We start from the raw sequence: 21,448 nt of genomic DNA on the forward strand, positions 1-21,448 counted from the left end.
ACTTAGTAACAAAGAAAATACCTGGTTTAGTCCCAGTGAATATAGAAATAATAAGAAAAGGTATACCACCAACCTGTCGGCTTCAGTCTGTTGCCTCTGAATCCTACAGATTTCCAGCCATAAATGGCAGTGTCTTTCACCTCCTTACATTCCAAATACAGTATTGGCTTTTGACTGTTATCCAGTTAGTAGGAGGAAGAAATTGATAATACGGTTTTTAATCCTTTTCTTTAATTACCTTGCTGCCGCCATGTCAGCGACAAACATACTGGTATGTCTTCTGGTGGATAGGGCTTATCCAACTCACCCTTATCTTGAAAAATTGCAATTGACAAAGGTCTCCACAAGTTATCGACAAAATTCAACAGGAGAGCATTGGAATAAAGTTAAAAATCCACTTTATTAGTTACATGTAAAATTGTCAAGCACACAGCATACAGGACTCCAAAGAGCTGTTTGGAGTACTGCATGCTGTGTGCTTAACGATTTTACATGCAACTAATAAAGTGGATTTTTTACTTTATTCCATTGCTCTCCTGTTGAATTTTGTTGATAACTGGTGGAGACCTTTCTCAATTAAAGTTTTATATATGGGTGCCAACGAATGTTTGCCTAGGCGATATCTATCAATGATCTGATTAAGTGGACCGAGCGTCCATGGATTTCCTTCAGCTGAATTCTGAGTGCTAATAAAGTGTCTAGCTTGTAGATATGCAAAAAAAGATTTCTTTTCCAGATTGAATTTCTTAGATATATCTTCGAAGGTTCTAATATAATTTGTAAGTGGATCTATTAATTGTATAAAAGATTTCAAGTTATTAAGGGACCAAACCTTGAAGGCAGAAAAGGTGGAGCAACTTTTAAAATCTGGGTTACCCCAGATAGGCAGATACTTGGAAAGTGTATGATTTATCCCCAACTAGGTACAAACTTTGCTCCACACTACAATTACATTATGAATTGTATATCTTAGAGTATATTTTCTAATATAAGTATGTTGATTTGAAAGCAATAGAGCTTTGAGAGAATATGGGGATATCATAGCTTCTTCAAGCTTATAATTGGAGAAATGATTAGATTACGTAAGACAATTGAGAGCAATTTTTAACATACAGGCCAAGTTATAATTTTTAATACTGGGAAAGGCAAAACCATATTAAAGATATTCATGGTTCCAGTGGGGTCCATAGAGAGCGGGAGCAGTTAGAGTGAATTTTCTGGATATCTGCCTTGCGTATAAAGAGAGGGGATATTTTGTAGCAGAAATAGAATTCTTGGAAATAATTGCATTTTAATTAGTACTATTTTTGTAGATAAAGTCAGAGGGAGTTTACTTCATCTTTTTAATTCGGAAAATAATTTTTGCCAAATAGGGGTATAATTAACATCATACCATTCTTCCAATTTTTTGAGATAATTATACCGAGATATTTAAAAAAAAAAAAAATCTGCTAGTTTAAATGGATTATTTAGGAGTCTATTTTTATTTTTTATCACCCATAGATTTTCTTATTTTGATAAATTAATTTTGTACCCAGCAGACTTGCTAAACTCTGCAATAATATTTAGGAGAATTGGTATATTCTTCTTGGTATTTCTAATATAGTATAAAATATCATCAGGATACAATGAGAGAGTGATATTTTGTTGACCTATATCAATTCCTTCCAATTTATCACGCCATTTTATTGCCAACAGTTCTAAAGCTAGGTTAAATAATAGCGGGGAAAGAGGGCAACCCTGTCTTCTACCTTTATACAGTATTATGGCCGAGGAGAGAAAACTATTTATACTTAAGAAGAATACAGGGTTTTGATAGATCAGACCTACAAAGCTTAAAAAGTGACCTGTAAAGCCAAAATTCTTTAGAGTCGTAACTAAATGATCCCATACAACAGAGTTCCGCATCCACTGTTAATAAAGCAAAGTCTTCTTTGCACTTTGGCTCTGTTCCATGTGATGAAAAAAATTTGATCAATGACATTGCTTTCCTTATGTTCTTTTGAGATGTTCTTCCGGTCATAAAGCCAGTTTGGCCTGGGTGTATTACTTCTCCTATTATACTTTTTAAACGATTGGCCATTATACTGGCCAGAATCTTATAGTCATTATTTAGGAGAGAAGTGGGTCTATATAATTCCATCAAACTTGGGTCCTTATCCTTCTTGAGTATAAGTATATTGTTAGCAGCAGCAAAAAAATTAGATGGTTTTGTATGATGTAAAAATGATGTATTAAAAAGATGTGTTAGTGTAGGAGCAATTGTTTCTGAGAGAATTTTATAAAATTCCAATGGTAATTGGTCGGGGCCCGGTGCTTTACCCATGGCCAGTTCATCAATTGCTTTAGTAGTTTCTTGTAGAGTTATCTCTTTATTTAGTGCACAAGTTTGATCAGATGATATTTTCGGTAAATTAATTTCCGCCCAGAAACTCTTTAATCTCTTAATTGATTTCTGCGGATGAGTACAATTTTTGAAAAAACTTCTGGAATTGGGTTAATATATCCTTTGGAGTATTATATTTAATTCCGTTGACTTCAATTGCCCCAATATAATTATTCTTTTTCTTACTTCTAGATATATTGGCCAACATTTTTGCTGATTTTGGAGAAAACCTGCCATAGATTGCTTTATTTCTAATCTCCGCTTGAATTAGTTGCTGATCAAGAAAGATCTCTCTTTCTAATTTAGTGTTTTGATAGCTATTCCAATTATTATTATCTAAATTTTATATATATATATATATATATATATATATATATATATATATATATATATATATATATATATACAGGGAGTGCAGAATTATTAGGCAAGTTGTATTTTTGAGGATTAATTTTATTATTGAACAACAACCATGTTCTCAATGAACCCAAAAAACTCATTAATATCAAAGCTGAATATTTTTGGAAGTAGTTTTTAGTTTGTTTTTAGTTATAGCTATTTTAGGTGGATATCTGTGTGTGCAGGTGACTATTACTGTGCATAATTATTAGGCAACTTAACAAAAAACAAATATATACCCATTTCAATTATTTATTTTTACCAGTGAAACCAATATAACATCTCAACATTCACAAATATACATTTCTGACATTCAAAAACAAAACAAAAACAAATCAGTGACCAATATAGCCACCTTTCGTTGCAAGGACACTCAAAAGCCTGCCATCCATGGATTCTGTCAGTGTTTTGATCTGTTCACCATCAACATTGCGTGCAGCAGCAACCGCAGCCTCCCAGACACTGTTCAGAGAGGTGCACTGTTTTCCCTCCTTGTAAATCTCACATTTGATGATGGACCACAGGTTCTCAATGGGGTTCAGATCAGGTGAACAAGGAGGCCATGTCATTAGATTTTCTTCTTTTATACCCTTTCTTGCCAGCCACGCTGTGGAGTACTTGGACGCGTGTGATGGAGCATTGTCCTGCATGAAAATCATGTTTTTCTTGAAGGATGCAGACTTCTTCCTGTACCGTGGTCGTCTTTCAGCCTTTCTTACCTTGGCCATGTCTCTGAGTATTGCACACCTTGTGCTTTTGGGCACTCCAGTGATGTTGCAGCTCTGAAATATGGCCAAACTGGTGGCAAGTGGCATCTTGGCAGCTGCACGCTTGACTTTTCTCAGTTCATGGGCAGTTATTTTGCGCCTTGGTTTTTCCACACGCTTCTTGCGACCCTGTTGACTATTTTGAATGAAACGCTTGATTGTTCGATGATCACGCTTCAGAAGCTTTGCAATTTTAAGAGTGCTGCATCCCTCTGCAAGATATCTCACTATTTTTGACTTTTCTGAGCCTGTCAAGTCCTTCTTTTGACCCATTTTGCCAAAGGAAAGGAAGTTGCCTAATAATTATGCACACCTGATATAGGGTGTTGATGTCATTAGACCACACCCCTTCTCATTACAGAGATGCACATCACCTAATATGCTTAATTGGTAGTAGGCTTTCGAGCCTATACAGCTTGGAGTAAGACAACATGCATAAAGAGGATGATGTGGTCAAAATACTCATTTGCCTAATAATTCTGCACACAGTGTATATATATATATATATATATATATATATATATATATATATATATATATATATATATATATATAGTGTATTTATTTCTTAAATGATTAGCTAATTGCATATCCCTATTTCTCAATTTCCTTTTCCATTTTACCATGTATGCTTTTATTTCCCCTATTTCCCCTCTGAGATACGCCTTTGCTGTCTCCCAGAATATTTCTGGCTTGGTATCATATTCCTTAAATGAGCTATATTCCCTCTATTTTCGTAAAAGCCAGTTTCTAAAATTAACATTAGTGGAGAGAAATGAGGGAAAGAAGAATTTTCCACATTGGTTGACCCTGTTCCCTATCTGGACAGATACCATAATAATCACATGATCTGTTATAATTATATCTTGAATATCTGTAGAGATTTCTGCATATAATAATGATTCGCTAATTAAAAACATATCGATTCTTGAGAGAGTATGATGTGACTTTGATATACATGTAAACTGTCTTTCATCTGGATGCTGTACTCTCCATATGTCTTTTAATTTAACATTTTTGGCAAAATTAACTAATATCTCTGCTTCTTTTCTAGATCTGTAAGATCTTTTCAATTTTAATCTGTCCAGGTAGGGGACAAAGACACTGATAAAATCACCCCCAATAATCATCTGTGTATTAACCAGACCAATTAATTTACTGAATAATTTGTCCCAAAAATCCGGCCAATATCCGTTTGGCGCATATAAGTTACATAGTATATAGGAAAAAAAGAGTACCAAGAGCCTATTTTGTAGGATATATAATAAAACCTATTCATCGTTTTTACTATAACTTGGTGTTTTCTAAGAACTGTTTAACTTCTTCTATCTTATCAAATAAAATTGTTTTAGAGTCATAATAAATTTAAATTTTTGCCAGATATATCATTGTCACTTGAAAACCTGCCTTGATCAGCTGTGTACACCAAGGAGCAAATTATTTTCTTTTGTTTGAAGTCTCCACAGAGAAGTCTTGAAACAAAAGTATTTGTTCATTGTTAATTTCTAGGGGTCCTTTCTTTCTATAATATGTCAGCACTTTTTGTTAGTCCTGGAAATGTAGGAACTTTACTATTATTGGTCTTTTAGAGTTTCTTGTATTGCTCTTTCTGTTATTAGTCCCAAGTCTGTGTACCCTTTCTATCAGCATAGGAGAGGACTCTGTTGGTATTTCAAGGGTCTGTGGTAATGTGGCAGTAACAAAGCTCATAAGATCTGTATATTCATGGGTCTCCAGAAGTCCCAAAATTCTAAGGTTATTTCTATGTGCCCTATCTTCCAATTTGTCTAAACATGTTTGAAGCGTCTGTATTGTTTTAGTTTGTAAGTTAATTATAGTTTGTTGCGTGTGTCGGATATTCTACTTTCAATTTCTATCAATCGATTAGAGAATTGCTTAAGCTCATTTGTGAGCATTGTTAATTCTGCCTTTACTCACTCAAATTGAGGCACAAAATATCAGAAATTTGTTTAGTTAGGCTATTAGTATCTATGATAGTGTTGGAGCTAGATATACAATCGATAGAGCCTATTTCAGTGCTACCTATACTTGTCCTGACTTTCCGGTCTTTAACTTTCAGAGGCATTACAAAAGGATCAGCTTTACTAATCCCAAGAAATGTATCCATAAAAAAGTGTGGATCATATAATGTGAACAAAGAAGAAGGTGTGTAATTTAATCTAGTGGGGCGTGCTAATGGAGGTGATATTGGATCAGTGAAAAAGTGCAATTAACAATAGAATAGACCTACAGGTCTTAGTGCGGCAGTGTAGTAGTGTATAATATATATGAACATCTAGTTCAGTAATAATTTGAAGTTTGAATTAGTAGCTTAAATATAATTTTTCACTCAGCTGAGTTACCTATAATCAATCAAAAGCTATTGCCCCAAAAAAGGAGAAAAAAAAAGAAAAGTTAGTACAGTTCATTAACCATAGACAGGCAAGCAGTATATATCTTTAGCAATAAAGCACTAATCACATAATAAGTCTTAAAAAATGAATTATCTGTAGGCCTATTTTTATATACCTATAATTGAACAGTTTTCCTTTTTTGTATTATATAGAAAGAACAAACATTCTTCTCTATACAATCAATTTCCTAAAACAGTCTGTTTCCTGTAGGAGAGAAAGTATAGTGATAGCCACAATGACTTATCAGTACCTGATGGCATACAAAAATATCTGTCTGGATAGTATTAGTTATGTCGTATACATTCTTAGCCTACATGTGGAATAGAGTGCTGTTTTGACCTGGAAGGGGTCTAGGCATTTATTGAGCAGGTTATCTCCTGCTTATATACTTTACTTATATACAGAAAAACATATCTTGGTTAAATTACAGACAGTTACTATATATAGAAGATGTAAAATAACCCTTGAAAAAATCACTGCTTCCTATAAGAGGACACAAATAACGACAACCCTGTTAACACCTTTATGCTTATTAACATGCACAAATATCAATCTGTATATTAGTGATTATGAACTGTATTTTCTAGGCCTAGGCCAAGAATGAAATACTATTTGACTTGCGACAGATCTGGACCTATACTATATTGTCTCGCTGATTCAAAAGTCCTTATTTCATATGACTACAGCATTTCAAACAGACTTTTTGATGTATATTATTGTGCCCTATATTATGTGCAGGGCCAGCTCTCATCTAATGGATATGTCCCGGTATCTAAAAAATATATATTATATTCCTGAAACAGTATGAATCCTGGGACAGCCTTTAGATATATCTTGTTTACTTTAGGAAGCTCAGTAACACAGTTCTGAATCATTTTCTAAAGTTTACAGTAGTAATACTCTTTACTGTGCTCAAAATCCAAGTTTACTCAGTTCCTGAGGGAGGAGGAGCCATAGAGAAGAAAAGAAAGACATAGTTGCTTATCTTGATCTTTAGCATAGGACTAATAGAATGCAAATACTTAAGAATGTCTTCCTCCTTGTACATTTTTATTCAGCGTTGTTATCGTAGATATAGCCATAGTCCCACTTCCTCCTATCCCAGTATGTTAAAGTAAAATAATAGATGCCTCTTTTTTCCCTTTTAAATTTATATACTGGGGTTCTAGGAGGTGTTGATGTATAGAATAATAATAAGCAGCAGACCTGAAACCGTTATAAGATCGTCTTAGCCGATATTAGATGGTATATTCTTTCCCCTGAAAGCTGCCCTGTGCACTACTATGGCTTCTATCCCAGGGGTGCATGGCAAAGTGGGGACGTAGTGACCCGTCTCCACTGCCAGGTACTCATCGGGGTTCTGGGAGTGTGCTGACAGCTTAACAGGTACTTTGTTGATATTTTCCTTCTGCTTGTCTTTTTCCCGGCAGGTCCGCTTGACAGGCAAGGTAAGGCTTCTTGGGGAAGATGTAGCTCTAGCGACTGAGCCCAAAATGGCTAATGGATACTTTCGCTGTTGCCCATATAAGCTTTGGAAGGGAGATTATACTTCCAACTCATTCTCTCCCCGTCTCAAGCAAGGAGCCAGGCTCACAACGGTAACAGCACTCACAGCTGCAGGCCAAACGCTACAGATGGCAGTGGGGGCCTTGGTGTAGATGGAGCACCAGAGACGCCGACTTTCGCACGTCCCTACAGGCTCCTCCCACTAATGGAAGTCCCAGGTATGCTGAAGAGTTAAGATACAATTCCCCTAAGCCAAGTACTTCTAGGCAAACAGAAAATGGAAATTTTAATAGAGATGATAAAAGTATTAAATATTAGCATTTTTTAGAGGTAGGCCAAAGGCAGATACAAGAAAGCCCACTACTGCAAAGAAATATAAGAAAAAGACGGGCATCAGAAAAAGAGGAAAGAGAGGAGAAGCAAAACGGACACAAAAAAATAAGAAATTGGGATTAAAGGGACATGCCACCCACATTTTTTCTTTTATGATTTAGAAAGAGAATGCAATTTTAAACATCTTTCTAATTTACTTATATTATCTAATTTGTTTTATTCTCTTGATATTCTTTGATGAAAAGCATATCTAGATATGCTCACTAGCTGCTGATTGGTTGCTGCACATAGAAGCATCGTGTGATTGGCTCACCATGTGCAATGCTTTTTCTTCAAATAAGGATATTTAAAAAATGAAGCAAAATAAATAATGGAAGTAAATTGTAATGTTGTTTAAATTTCTATTCTCTATCTGAATCCTGAAAGAAAGATTTTGGGTTTAGTGGCCCTTTAAATAAACACAATGGAATCTTTAATTTGAGTAAATTTAAATTAAACAAAACTCATGAAGCCATTTTAAGTAAAGGTTTGACTTTTGCCCCCACTAGTAAACTAGATAAATTTGGAACCTATATAGATGGTCACAAATTAATCAAGAGAATGACAGTAAAAAGATGGTTTCGCGAGAACAGAGATTGAAAAAAAAGTACAATCCAGTCTAGTAGACCCCAATGGATTCATACATTCCAATCTAAAAAAGAAGTCTAGTTTTTACCCCAAACATGATAAGGGTCATGCTATTGAGACGTTTGAAAAATTGATCACTAGAGATATAGAAAATATTAGAGATGATACAGTTGAAAAAGTTCCTAGAAATCTCAGTAACAAACAATTAAAAGTCATTAGAGAATTAGAAGAAAATGAAAATATTGTGCTGAAGCCGGCCGATAAGGGTGGGGGGATTGCCGTTTTAAATTCTGAGGATTATAGCAAAATGTGTGAAAATATCCTGGGGGATACAGATACTTATTGTAAAATAACCAATAATACCACATTACAGTTCAATATAAAATTGAAACTCCTTTTAGACAAAGCCAGTGAAGAAAGGATATTAAATAAAAAAGAAAGAGAATATCTATTTTTAGAAAATCCAAAAATTCCTTTACTATACTGCCTACCGAAGATCCACAAATCCCTTGTCTCCCCATCGGGGAGACCAATAATATCAGATATTAATTTTATACCTCTAACATCTCTGTGTATATTGATATTTAATTGCAGAAATATGTGAGGGACTTGCCCTCTTTTCTAAAAGATTCTACTGAAGTATTAAAATTATTATAGATATCACCTGGGAGGAACATTTTTGGTTTGGGACATGTGATGTAACCTCATTGTACACTTGTATTTCCCATAAGGATGGGTTGCAAGCAACACAATTTTTTTTTTTATAAAGATGATAGGTTAAAACCTCTACAAAAATCTTTCATTCTGGAAAGTATAAATTTTATATTATCCCACTACTTTTCCTACAATAATCAATTATATTTACAAAAGTGTAGTACAGCGATGGGGACCAGATTTTCCCCAAGTTATGCAAACCTCTTTATGGGTTATGGGAAAGAGATTTCCTAGAGAATAGCATACTTGCAGCAAATCTGGTCCTATACAAGCGCTATATCGATGATATTATATTGATTTGGAGAGGAACAAAGATTGAATTTGAAAATGTTATGTCTGAAATGAATACCAATGATGTCAATTTAAAATTTACTAGTGAATTAAGTAAAGAAAAAATCAATTTTTTAAATTTAAAAATTTATATAACAAACAATATCATAAATACTAAAACGCATTTTAAAACTGTTGATGCTAATAACTATATCCATCAAACGAGCTGTCACCACCAAAAATGGAAGGAAAATATACCCAAGGGGCAACTTTTGCGAATCAGAAAAAATTGTAGTAACAATACAGATTATGATATACAAGCTGATATATTAAAATAAAAATTTGTAGCAAGAAGTTATGATGAAACAAAAATTGTGGCTATTAAAAATGAAGTAAAGATAAAAGATAGAAAAGAATTGATGGCAAAAAGAGTTACAAAAAGAAATAGTAGAGATGATAATGAATTATTCATTCCTTTTATCACCAAATATAGTCAGAATCCTATACTATAAAAGGCCAAGTGTTTTTGTTCGAAGCTGTCATGCGCAGTAGAGACTGCGAGCGAGGACAAACACACCTGGCCTTCTACACTGCAGACTCAGAGTAAGTTGAATGATGGGCCGCCAGGCGTGACATGGGCATGGCTGTTGGGCACGGGCATGACTTGGCGTTACATGGGCAGAACCGGACAGAGCGTGGGCTGGGCCAGGTGTGGCGTGGGCAGGGCCGGGCAGTGTGAGGCCATGCCGAGAGCTCAAAAGAGGGGGGATAGAGAGAGCAAACAAGAGGGAGACAGCAAAAAAGAGGGGGTAGGGAGAGCAAAAGAAAGGGGAGAGAGAGATCAAGAGGGGAGATAGAGAGAGCAAAAGAGAGGGAGAGAGACAGCAAAAGAGAGGGGGAGGGAGAGCAAAACAAAGGGGAGAGAGAGATCAAAAGAGGGGAGATAGAGAGAGCAAAAGAGAGGGGGGTAGAGCAAAAGAAAGGGGAGAGATAGATCAAAAGAGGGGAGATAGAGACAGCAAAAGAGAGGGAGAGACAACAAAAGAGAGGGGGAGGGAGAGCAAAAAAAAGGGGAGATAGAGATCAAAAGAGGGGAGATAGAGAGAGCAAAAGAGAGGGAGAAAGACAGCAAAAGAGAGGGGGGAGAAAGTGGAGAGAGAGAGCAAAAGAGAGGGGGGAGAGCGCAAAAGAGAGGGAAGAGAGCGAGCATAAGAGAGGGGATAGAGAGAGCAAAAGAGAGGGGGGAGAGAGAGAGAGCAAAAGGGAGGGGGAGAGAGAGCAAAGAGGGGGATAGAGAAAGCAAAAGGGGGGATAGAGAGAGCAAAAGAGAGGGAGAGAGCAAAAGAGAGGGGGAGAGAGAGCAAAAAAGGGGGGATAGTGAGAGCAAAAGAGAAGGAGAGAGAGCGCAAAAGAGGGAGGAAAAGAGAGGGGGGAGAGAGAGAGCAAAAGAGAGGGGGGAGAGAGAGAGCAGAAGAGAGGGAGGATAGAGAGGGGTGGAACCGCTGTACTGCAAAAATTGGCCCGTGTACACGGGCTTTAGGACTAGTAGTCATATAATTGAAAAGATTATCAGAAAGCATTGGGCTATTCTTAAAAGCGATGATAGAATAGGTGAACACCTACCTAAATATCCCAATATAGTTTATGAGGTCTCAAAACTTAAAATCAATTTTGGCACCAACCGAAATAAAAAAGAAAATAAATAGGGATCAAGATCTTATCGGGAAAATAATTAAGGGTTGCTTCCCATGCCTTACATGCAAGGCATATAAACATGCAGAGAAAAGATATTAAATAGAATGTAACAGGGAAGAATTATAAGATAAAACAACAGATTAGATGTTCAGGTAAATAGTGGTCTATCTCTTAGAATGCAAATGTGGCCTACAATATATAGGTGAATCAGAAAAGTCTCTAAGGGACAGAATCAGGGAGCATATATTATCTATAAAAAACCATGATCAGGAGAGAAATAAGGACCTCCCAATACCTAAACATTTTCTTAGTTGTAACAATGCCAATGAGAAGTATTTAAAAGTAAAAAAGAACCGGAGAGGCACAGATAGAATTTCTTTATGGATTTTTTAATGATTTTTTAGAATTTTTTTATAAAGAAATTTTCTAAAAAAATTCTAAAAGTCTTTAAGGATTTTTTGAGGGTATCTTTTTGAGAACATTTTACGAATAAAATAAAATATAGAGAACTTTGTAAGTGATTTATCTTTATTATTTATTTTTTATTTGTTATTTTTCATATATATGGATATATGGTTTGAAGGTAGTTATCCAAAACATGCTAACTACGTGTAACAAATAATATATCTTACAGCCATCAGGAATCTCCTATATATATTTTGAGTATAAATAATTTCTAGTTAAACCCCTTGAGTGCTAATGACGGCTCTGAGCTGTCGAAGTTTCCCACTCAGGTGCTAACGACGGCTCAGAGCCGTCGCTAGCACTCTCCCACCTTGAGGGAGATCTAGGGGCTCCCACCCACTCATACCTTGGCAATCGGGCCTGTATAATGAAAGGCATCGCCAGGGCTTCACGTTTTGCGTGGTGACATCACGTGCAATGACGTGATGATCTCACCGCGCAACTTTATTTAAAAAAGACAATGGACAGTATAGGGAAAGGGGGCATGCTGCTTAGAAGCCTGTATCTCAGGCATCTAAGCAGCTACAGACCCACCGTTGGAAAGGTAATTGTCTAACTTTTCCAACGGTATAAGTCTTGGGGATCTGAAAAGAAAAAATTTAAAAAAAATTAAAAAAAACCTCAAAATGAGCTTAGCACCCAGGTGGGAAAGTGCTTAGCACTCAAACGGTTAAAATATGAAAATAGTGAAGCATAGTGGATATATTTATTGAGGCCCCCTATATACAAATTGAGTGAAATAAATAAAAAACCTCTTAGTCGTTTGCGCTCCCATATATGCAATTTGGGGATAGGAAATGTCCGATTTTAAAATATTATAATAGTGAATCTTAGTGAGAATTCCCATCTTTCCTTTTATCTCTTTCCCCTGCTTTTTCCCTTTCTTTATATGACCTAATTATGACGAAAGTTTATTTTAGGATGACTGTGACTAAAAGTATAGCCTAAGATTGTTTTTTATAAGTTAACGTTAATGTTCCTATACTTACATTGTTGTGATTGTTTTAGGAAGATTGTACGCTATTGCTTTAAAGGGATACTGAACCCAAATTTTTTCTTTCATGATTCGGATAGAGCATGCAATTTTAAGCAACTTTCTAATTTACTTCTGTTATCAATTTTTCTTCGTTCTCTTGATATCTTTATATTAAAAAGAAGGCATCTAAGCTAAGGAGCCAGCAAATGTGTGGTTCAGAACCATGGACAGCATTTGTTTATTAGTGCTGTCCAATCAGCAAGGATAACCCAGGTTGTTCACCAAAAATGGGCCAGCATCTAAACTTAAATTCTTGCTTTTCAAATAAAGATACCAAGAGAATGAAGAACATTTGATAATAGGAGTACATTAGAAAGTTGCTTAAATTGCATGCTCTATCTGAATCACAAAAGAAAAAATTTGGGTACAGTGTCCCTTTAAGTAAATTATATATGGGTAGTACTAACCATCATAAAGATGAATTTACTTTATAGTATGATTTATAATTTGACGCTTGAAATCACCATCTCATTACTCCTATATAAGGTGCTAATCTACAATTGCAAGTCAGAGCTTGACAAAGGCTGCAAAAAGCCAAAACGCATTGCTCGCCATTTGTAACCCTTCGAAAGACCCGTAGTTAAGGTCTGAACTCCAGAGGCCTAGTGAAACAACCGAAATAGCCGATTGCAATAATTCGTTGGAAACAGCACCTGAGTGAGGTCTGGACTCCAGAGGCCTAGTGAAGCAGCCGAAACCGCTGATTGCGGTAATCTGTTGGAAACAGCACCTGAGTGAGAGACACTCACGCCTCAACCAGATAGACAACTTTAAACACCTCCCGGTGTAAGTAATTTTGGACACCTTGTTTTCTGAACTTTGTTACGCTGGTGACAAGTGTTTTCTTGTCTTTAACTTTCAGGAAAATCTTTTGCCGTGCAAGATATGTTGAGAGACTGTATTCTGTGATCTTGGTTCCCTTTGGATGTATCATCTTTAGAGCCAAAGTGTTTGATACACTGTGTCTGAGTTTGATAACTCATAGTAGCTGATTCTTGATCCGTAGTTTTATTATTAAATGTTATAGTTTTTTTTTTTATACATTGCTTGCTCTTAAATGTTTTTAACCATTTTTCTGTGATTTTGTTGTTATTTGCTGTGTACACATTTATTAATTTTAATTTTAATTGTGTGTTATAATATTAAATAATATTACTATATTCTATACTTCCAATTCTATTCTACATTTCCTTCTACTATCCTACGTATTGTTATATAGTAGAGGTCAGCCAAATAGGAATTGTTGTTAAGCTTTTGGTAGCGCCACAGATATCTGATTATATCTGTTCTTTCTAGAACAGTGCAGTCTGATGCATTTGTTTAAAATATTGCACTGTTAGGGTTTTGGAGAAATCCCCTTTTCTTTCTGTTGGTTTCATCAACTACATTTGCGAGCACGGTTCAGTTTGTAACTTTTGTACAATTAATGCTTTTTCTATTACAACAATGAAACTGACTGTTTTATAAACCGTTAAGTAGTTTGTTAGCATAATGTGCAGCATTTTTAAAATGGTTCTATCCACTTCTAAAACCTTTATTTTGGTCATGGGTAATGCGTCACATAGTACTTTGCCCAGCGTATTGTGTTTATGTAGTACCTACGTCCAACACTGTGGCGAATGGTGCGGTCCCGCTTTTAGCTTAGACGGCGGAGACTGCACCTGGGGGCAAAATGCATCTGCCTTCAAATAGTAAGGGAGCGCTGATCATGCTTCCTTACTATTTGAAGCAAGATTGCTGATCGTTACATAGAGTGACACTGTCTGTGTCACACTCTGTAACGATGTTCGTTGATGCCGTGAGGGAGTGGTGGGAGGGAAAATCACCCCAGCGAGATAGGGGGGTGGGGTTCAATACGCTACAGAAAAAAGTAATAGAGCAGGGAAGATGAAGGGATGCGGCACTACATCTATGGAATCTACTCCAGAACAAACGTGATTGTGGTGGGGGGTCCACTACACTACAGGAAAAAAAATATTACATATAAAATAAAAATATAATTTGTTAATGGCAGACTAGCTGCCAGTAACAAAGATGGCGGGGCTAGTGTGAGGGGGGGTGGGGGGAATAAAGAGATATTTAGGGGGTAGGTGAGGAAGGTTCCCTATACTATTGAAATACATACATATATATTTAAACAATATATATTCCTAAACTGCATACTGTCCTGCCAGTACCTAAAATACTGGTGGCTGAGGGGGGGTGAGCCGTCCGTGACGTATTGTGACGTCAGTGCGGAGGCACGTCTTGCAGCAGAGGTGGAGCTTGGCAGAGATGCTGCACAGGCTTCGAGTGTAGCTGAAGTGAACCTAACCCGGTGCCGACACAGAGTGTGTCAAAATTACCTCAGCTGGTGGCTGCAATTCTGCAGAGCAGCAGTGAATAGGCGGACGGCAGAGCGGGTGGCGAGTAGCTGCAGTAGCTGCCCACATTCAGGCTTCGTAGCCTCTTTTGCTACAGAGGCGGAAGAATCTCCTGGGAAGGAGGGGGAGGCCTAAGTCAACAACAAGGCCACCTTATGACCTGGACCCCCAAATGGCTGTCAAGAAGGCACAAGTAAGTCAAATATTGGATATGATTTAAACAATATACACAGTGCCCAGCCGGGGTAAATCTAGAAGATACAGGGGAAGGAGGAAAGGGGATAGTAAGGAGCCACTCAAACCCACTATCTTTTTTGCCGTGAACTGGTTCTGAATTATTGCACCCTCGCATGCTCCCTATATTTGTGACACTTGGCCTGTCAGCCTTAATAACGTTTTTGAGTTAAGGGAAGGAGGAAAATCAAGGCCATTGTTGTATGGAAGGGGTTATGCAGTATTAAGTTTACCTCCCGAGATTATTTGTAAACAAAGTGCACCCACAAGTAAAAAACATCTGCTCTGGAACAAAACTGAGCATGACTTTATAAATATCCTAATACTCAAAAGGGAGAGGAAAATGCACAGGCATATTGTTCAGTAGCTGTATGACTAATAGCTCAGTTTATTACGAAGAATATATTTCAAAATCTCAGAATCTGTGTATTACTGAGCTAACTTTTATACCTGACTGCCCCTTTAAGATGTGGTATCCTTTTTAGAGTCACAGTTAAGCATATAACCAAAGAAGTATTTCTTATGGTAAAGCTATAAATTTAAATGGAGAAATACCTAAGACCTCAGAAAATGTCTCCTAAGATCAAAGCCAATGAAAAAAAGAATACCAAAAACACTAGCCTGCTTGGAACATCAATTGAGGAAGGCCCAGTAGGGGGCAAAACAGAGGAAAGCAGTGAAGCTAATTTGATAGCTTCCCAGGTGTGTGCACTAATTTTACCCAAAATTGAAGAAGTTAACCTGAATCTGATTACCCTGGCTGAGGAGATGAAAGCCCAAAATATCAGATTAACAGCATTAGAACAAAGAATATCTGATTGTGAAGATGTTCAGAACACCTGGGAACCTAAGTTGGAGTCTGTTATAAAATCCAATTTAATATTAGCCAACAGGCTGGAAGAATCAGAGAATAGGAACAGACGTAATAATCTAAGGGTGATTGGTTTATCAGAAGATGTAAAGCAAGAAGATTTAATACATTTTGCCGAGGAAATCCTGCCCCAAATCTTGAAGGTGGAAGGGAAAAAAGAGTTATTTACTGTAGAAAGAGCTCATAGAATGGGCAGAGAAAGAGAGCTAGCTCCTTCTAAGGGTGATAGACCGCGCCCAGTGATTGTTAAATACCTGAATTACCGAGCTAATATGGAGATATTGAGATTGTACAGGAAAATTCAGCACCTGAACTTTAAAGAATCTAAGATTCTGCTTTTTCAGGACTTTTTGTTTGAAATGTCGACCAAAAGGAGACTTTTTTCAAAAATTTGTACAGAATTGGTGAAAGAGGGAAGATTTTTTTCATTGTTGTATCCTGCAAAACTGAAACTCAAGTCAGGATTAGACTTTTTTGTTTTTGAGACCCCAGAACAAGCCCACAATTTTTTAGATAAAGAAAAAGAAGTGTAAACTCTGCAGGATGCTCCTCATCCTGTATAGGGGAAGGGAATGTTACCCCCTTTTTTTTTTTTTTTTTTTTTCTTTGAAAAGGATCTTAGCACTTAATTTTTGTGATGTGACTAAGAATACTAATGTTTTACATATTTTTTTTGTTTTGTTTTGTAGGATTTTAGCACTTAAACTTTGTGATGTCACTAAGAATATTAATGTTTTATATAGTATTTTTTTTTTTACCTAATTCTACGTTGTAAACAAAAGCACCAAAGCACTACTGTTTTATATAGCTTTGTATATGTTAATGGTTAAATGATTTTATACCACTTATTTTGGTGAGGTGGTAAAGAATATTTAAGTTTGAAATTTATCTCACATTAAGCTTTATATATACTGTGTAAAAGATTGGATATTAGGGTAGAGGTTTTATTTTGACTAAAAAATTGAAGCATAATAATATTTTTTTTTTCTTAATTTTAGGGCACTAAAGCACTACTGTTCTATGTAGCTTTGTATATGATAATGGTTGAAAGGTTTTATACCACTTAATTTGATGAGGTGGTAAAGAATATTTAAGTTTGAAACTTATCCTACATTAAGCTTTATATATGTTGTGCAAAAGATTGGATATTAAGGTAGAGGTTCTATTTGACTAAGAAATGGAAGTATAAAAATATTCCCCCCCCCCACCCTTTTTCTTTTTTTTTTTTTATTATTTTTTTTATTTATTTATTTATTTTTTATCTAAATCTTAGGTTGTAAACAAAAGCACTAAAGCACTATTGTTTTATATAGTTACTTATATCTTGATGGTTAAAAGGTTATACACTATCTATTTTGGTGAGGTGGAAAAGAATATTTAAGCTTGCAATTTAATTCACACTAAATTATATATATGTCTTGTTAAAGGCCAGATATTAGAGTAGCGGTTTTAACTGATTAAGAAACTGAAGTATAAAAATTTCTCTCCCTTCTCCCTCTATGGGATAGTAGGAGTAAAAGGTGTAAAAGGGAAGGTGTTTGAGTGTTAGTTCAATGAATACTGAAAATGGTTTCCTTTTTCTTTTTAAGTTCCTTCTGATAAACAATTGGATGTGCTTAGGGATCTTTCAAATGGATGTTGTACTAAAAAGTTGGGAAGTGCATGTTATTTTCTTTTCTCCCCCCTCCTTTCTTTTCTTTTTTTTTTTTTTTTTCTTTCTCCCCCCTCTTCCTTTCTTCGTTGTTCCTCCCCCTCCCATCTCTCTCTCCTGATGATTATATACCAATGTATATTGGTTTGATTTATGGGTTTGCCTGAGAGAGTAGTATCTGGGAAAGTGTTTCTGTTTAATGATAAAACTTATTTCGTGGAATGTCGGGGAATACATTCCCCTGCAAAAAGGAAAGCAATAATAAACTATTTGAGTAGAAAGAGTCCAGATATAGTTTGCCTGCAGGAGACTCATCTCTCCAAAATTGAACATCTTAAATTAAAAGTAAAATGGGTAGGAGAAGTTGTCTCAGTACCATACTCTAGAGCTGCAAGAGGTGTTGCAGTGTTATTTAATAAACATCTGGATTTCATAATAAAAAAAACAATAAAAGATAAAGAGGGCAGATTTTTATTTCTTATAATAACGTAAAATGGGAAAGACCTGCTGGTAGGAAATATTTATGGGTCCAATAATCAAGATAGTAAATTTTGGAGGAAAATAAATAAAGTATTGGTGAATCAACCTGAAATTGATATTATACTAGCAGGCGATTTTAATGCTACCCCTAATGGATTACTAGACAGGAAAAACATGGTAGATCAGAATAATAGGATTAAAATAAGACAATCACAACTTAAGTTTGAGGCAAAAATATTTACCACACTCTGCTCTAAATTCGATCTGGTTGACATTTGGAGGTTACTATATCCTAACTGCTTGGAATATACTTGTATGTCCAAGACACACAGTTCTCTTTCCAGGTTAGACCTCTTCTTGATTTCAGAGCGCTTGACACAGAGAGTGAGGGAAGTTAAAATCCTGGATTTGTTATTATCAGATCATGCTCCGGTTCTTTTAACTTTAGATGATCGTGCCCTAAGTAACTACAACACATTTTTCTTTCCTAAATTTTTGTATCACTTAGTTAAATTTAAAGCATATCTAGTTAACAAATGGGAAGAGTACTGTCGAAATAATGAGGGTTATAAAAATAACAGCAACATATTTTGGGAAGCAGCAAAAGTCACCTTAAAGGCCGATATCAATCTCTATGTGAAAAATTTTAAGAAAGAACAACAGAAAGAGGATAAAGATCTATCGTGTAAACTATCTTTAGCTTATGCGGCCTATAGGAAGAAACCTAGTTGGGAAAATAGGGATAAGTATTTATCCTGTAAAAAAGACAGGGATATATTTCTTTTAAACTCAGCACAACCCAATTCAGGAGATTTGGCAACAAAGTGGGTAATTATCTGTCCAGATTATTTAAAAAAAAGTAATAAAAAGAAGCCAATTAAAACCTTAAGAGATGGGGATAGGGTTGTCAATAAAGCCGAAGATATACTGGAATTATTTCAACAATATTATAGCAGTTTATACACCTCTCAGACACCGGAGGAAATTGATATAACAGATTTCTTTAAGGATGTGAAAATGACCCACATTTAGTTAGAACTAGATCTTTTGAATGAACCTGTTTCAGAACAAGAGATAAGTGAAACGATTAAATTAATGTCTAGAGGTAAAGCCCCTGGCCCAGATGGCCTACCAATAGAATTTTATGATATGCTCAAGGAGAAGATTAATCCTATCTTAAAGTCTCTTTATAACAACTATTATTGTAATAAGGCCAAAATTACAGAACAATTTAAGACTGCGAACATTATACTAATTCCTAAAGAAGGAAAAGATCCAGAGGAGGTTACCTCATATAGGCCCATTTCATTATTGAATCTGGACTATAAGATCTTAATGAAAATAATTGCAGATAGATTGAAAAATATCCTTCCCAATTTAATCCACGGGGATCAAGTGGGCTTTGTCAAGGGGAGAACCTCCGAGATGAACATCAGAAAAATTCAACATGTTAACTGTCACTATGCTGGGGAGGAGACTGGGGGAGGTCGCACCACTCTGCCGGAGGCCTTTCTCCTGTCACTTGACGCGGAGAAGGCCTTCGACAGGGTTGAGTGGGACTTTCTCCAGTGGTCTCTGTCCAATTTCGGATTTAGGGGCAACTTTTTAAATTTGATATCTAATGTATATTCGGATACCAAAGCTACCCTTTTGGTAAACAATAATATTTCAGCACCCTTTTCTCTTTTTAGAGGGACTAGGCAAGGATGCCCTATGTCACCACTGCTCTTCGATCTGATACTTGAACCTCTGGCTATGAAACTTAGGAACAAGATATTAGGCTGTAGACTAGATGAGGATTTATTCCAGATGTCTATTTTTGCGGATGACCTTTTATTATGTGTATCATCACCTAACACTCAGATTGATGAAGTGATCTGTCAGTTAGAGAACTATGGAAGGGTTTCAGGGTACAATATTAATTTTTCTAAATCCAGTATACTGTGGCTCAAAAAATCAAAAACCAATGTGGTGCATCCATTTGTGGAAACAGATGTACTAAAGTATCTAGGTAGATATCTATCTTCTTCTCCAAAAAATTGGTACAATGACAACATATTTACTGTCATAAAACACTGTAGTGAAAAGTTTAAAAACTGGACAAATTTACCACTCTCACTTTCAGGTAGGGTGGCAGCTTATAAAATGTTTATCCTTCCAAAGATTATTTATACTCTCCGTATGTTTCCCTTACTAATTAAGCATCAAGACTTGAATAATTTTACTAAAGCATTACGCTTATATATTTGGCAAGGTAGGAAACCCAGAATTAAGATTGACAAACTGTATCTTCCCTTCACAAGTGGGGGTTTAGCCCTACCCAACTTATTACTCTACAATTATGGTATCTTGCTTCGCTACCCACTAGACTGGATTTTCCGCTCTAATAACTACACAAATTGCTCTCTAGATAGAAGATTATGTAGTCCACTGTCATTAGAATTCGTTCTGTATGCATCCAACAAAGAACGAGGGAGGGGAATATATCAACACCCCATGCTGAAAGATATTCTCAAAGCCTGGGGTGCAGCGATGAAAGTTTTATCAATAAAAAAGAAATCACAGTCCAGATGGATACCATTGGTGGCGAACTCTCAATTTATACCAGGCTTAAACTACTCCACATTTCAGCAGTGGGGAGACCATAGATTAATCAATCTAGGGCATCTATGCAATTTGAAAACTAAACAAATCTTTAAGTTTGAGGAAATTCAAGAGCTATATCAAATTCCTGGTAAGGATAGGGTTTTTTTCATACAAGCAAAACATTATTTAAGATACTTTCTTCACCAAGACTCTGACTCATTTTTTCAGCCACATCCTCTTCTAGATCATCCTAAAATTAAAAAGAGGCCACTTTCAACTATTTATGAGATACTATTAACTGGGTTTAAAGGGACATTCAACACTGCACACAACATTAATCTATGTTGAAAAACTAAAAATCAAGATCAAGCTGCAACGTGCCCCCTTTCTCTTACTTCCTGCCTTCACCGTTGAATCGTCTACGATAACTTCTAAATTTGTGTCCTAATATGGCTTCCTAACTCCCCCCACCGTGACGTATTGAGCTTCTTTTTCAAACCAGCAGCCAATGATATCCCATTCCTCGGACTGCAATGCAAAGCGCGTTCACGGCCCTTAGCGCATGCGCGATAAACTAGGAACACTAAAAGCGGAACCATAATAAGCAAAGTTGTTTCCGTTCCGCTTATATTACGCATAGTACTCTATTTC

This window comes from Bombina bombina, chromosome 3 (assembly GCF_027579735.1).
Source record: "Bombina bombina isolate aBomBom1 chromosome 3, aBomBom1.pri, whole genome shotgun sequence".
Lineage (NCBI taxonomy): Eukaryota > Metazoa > Chordata > Amphibia > Anura > Bombinatoridae > Bombina > Bombina bombina.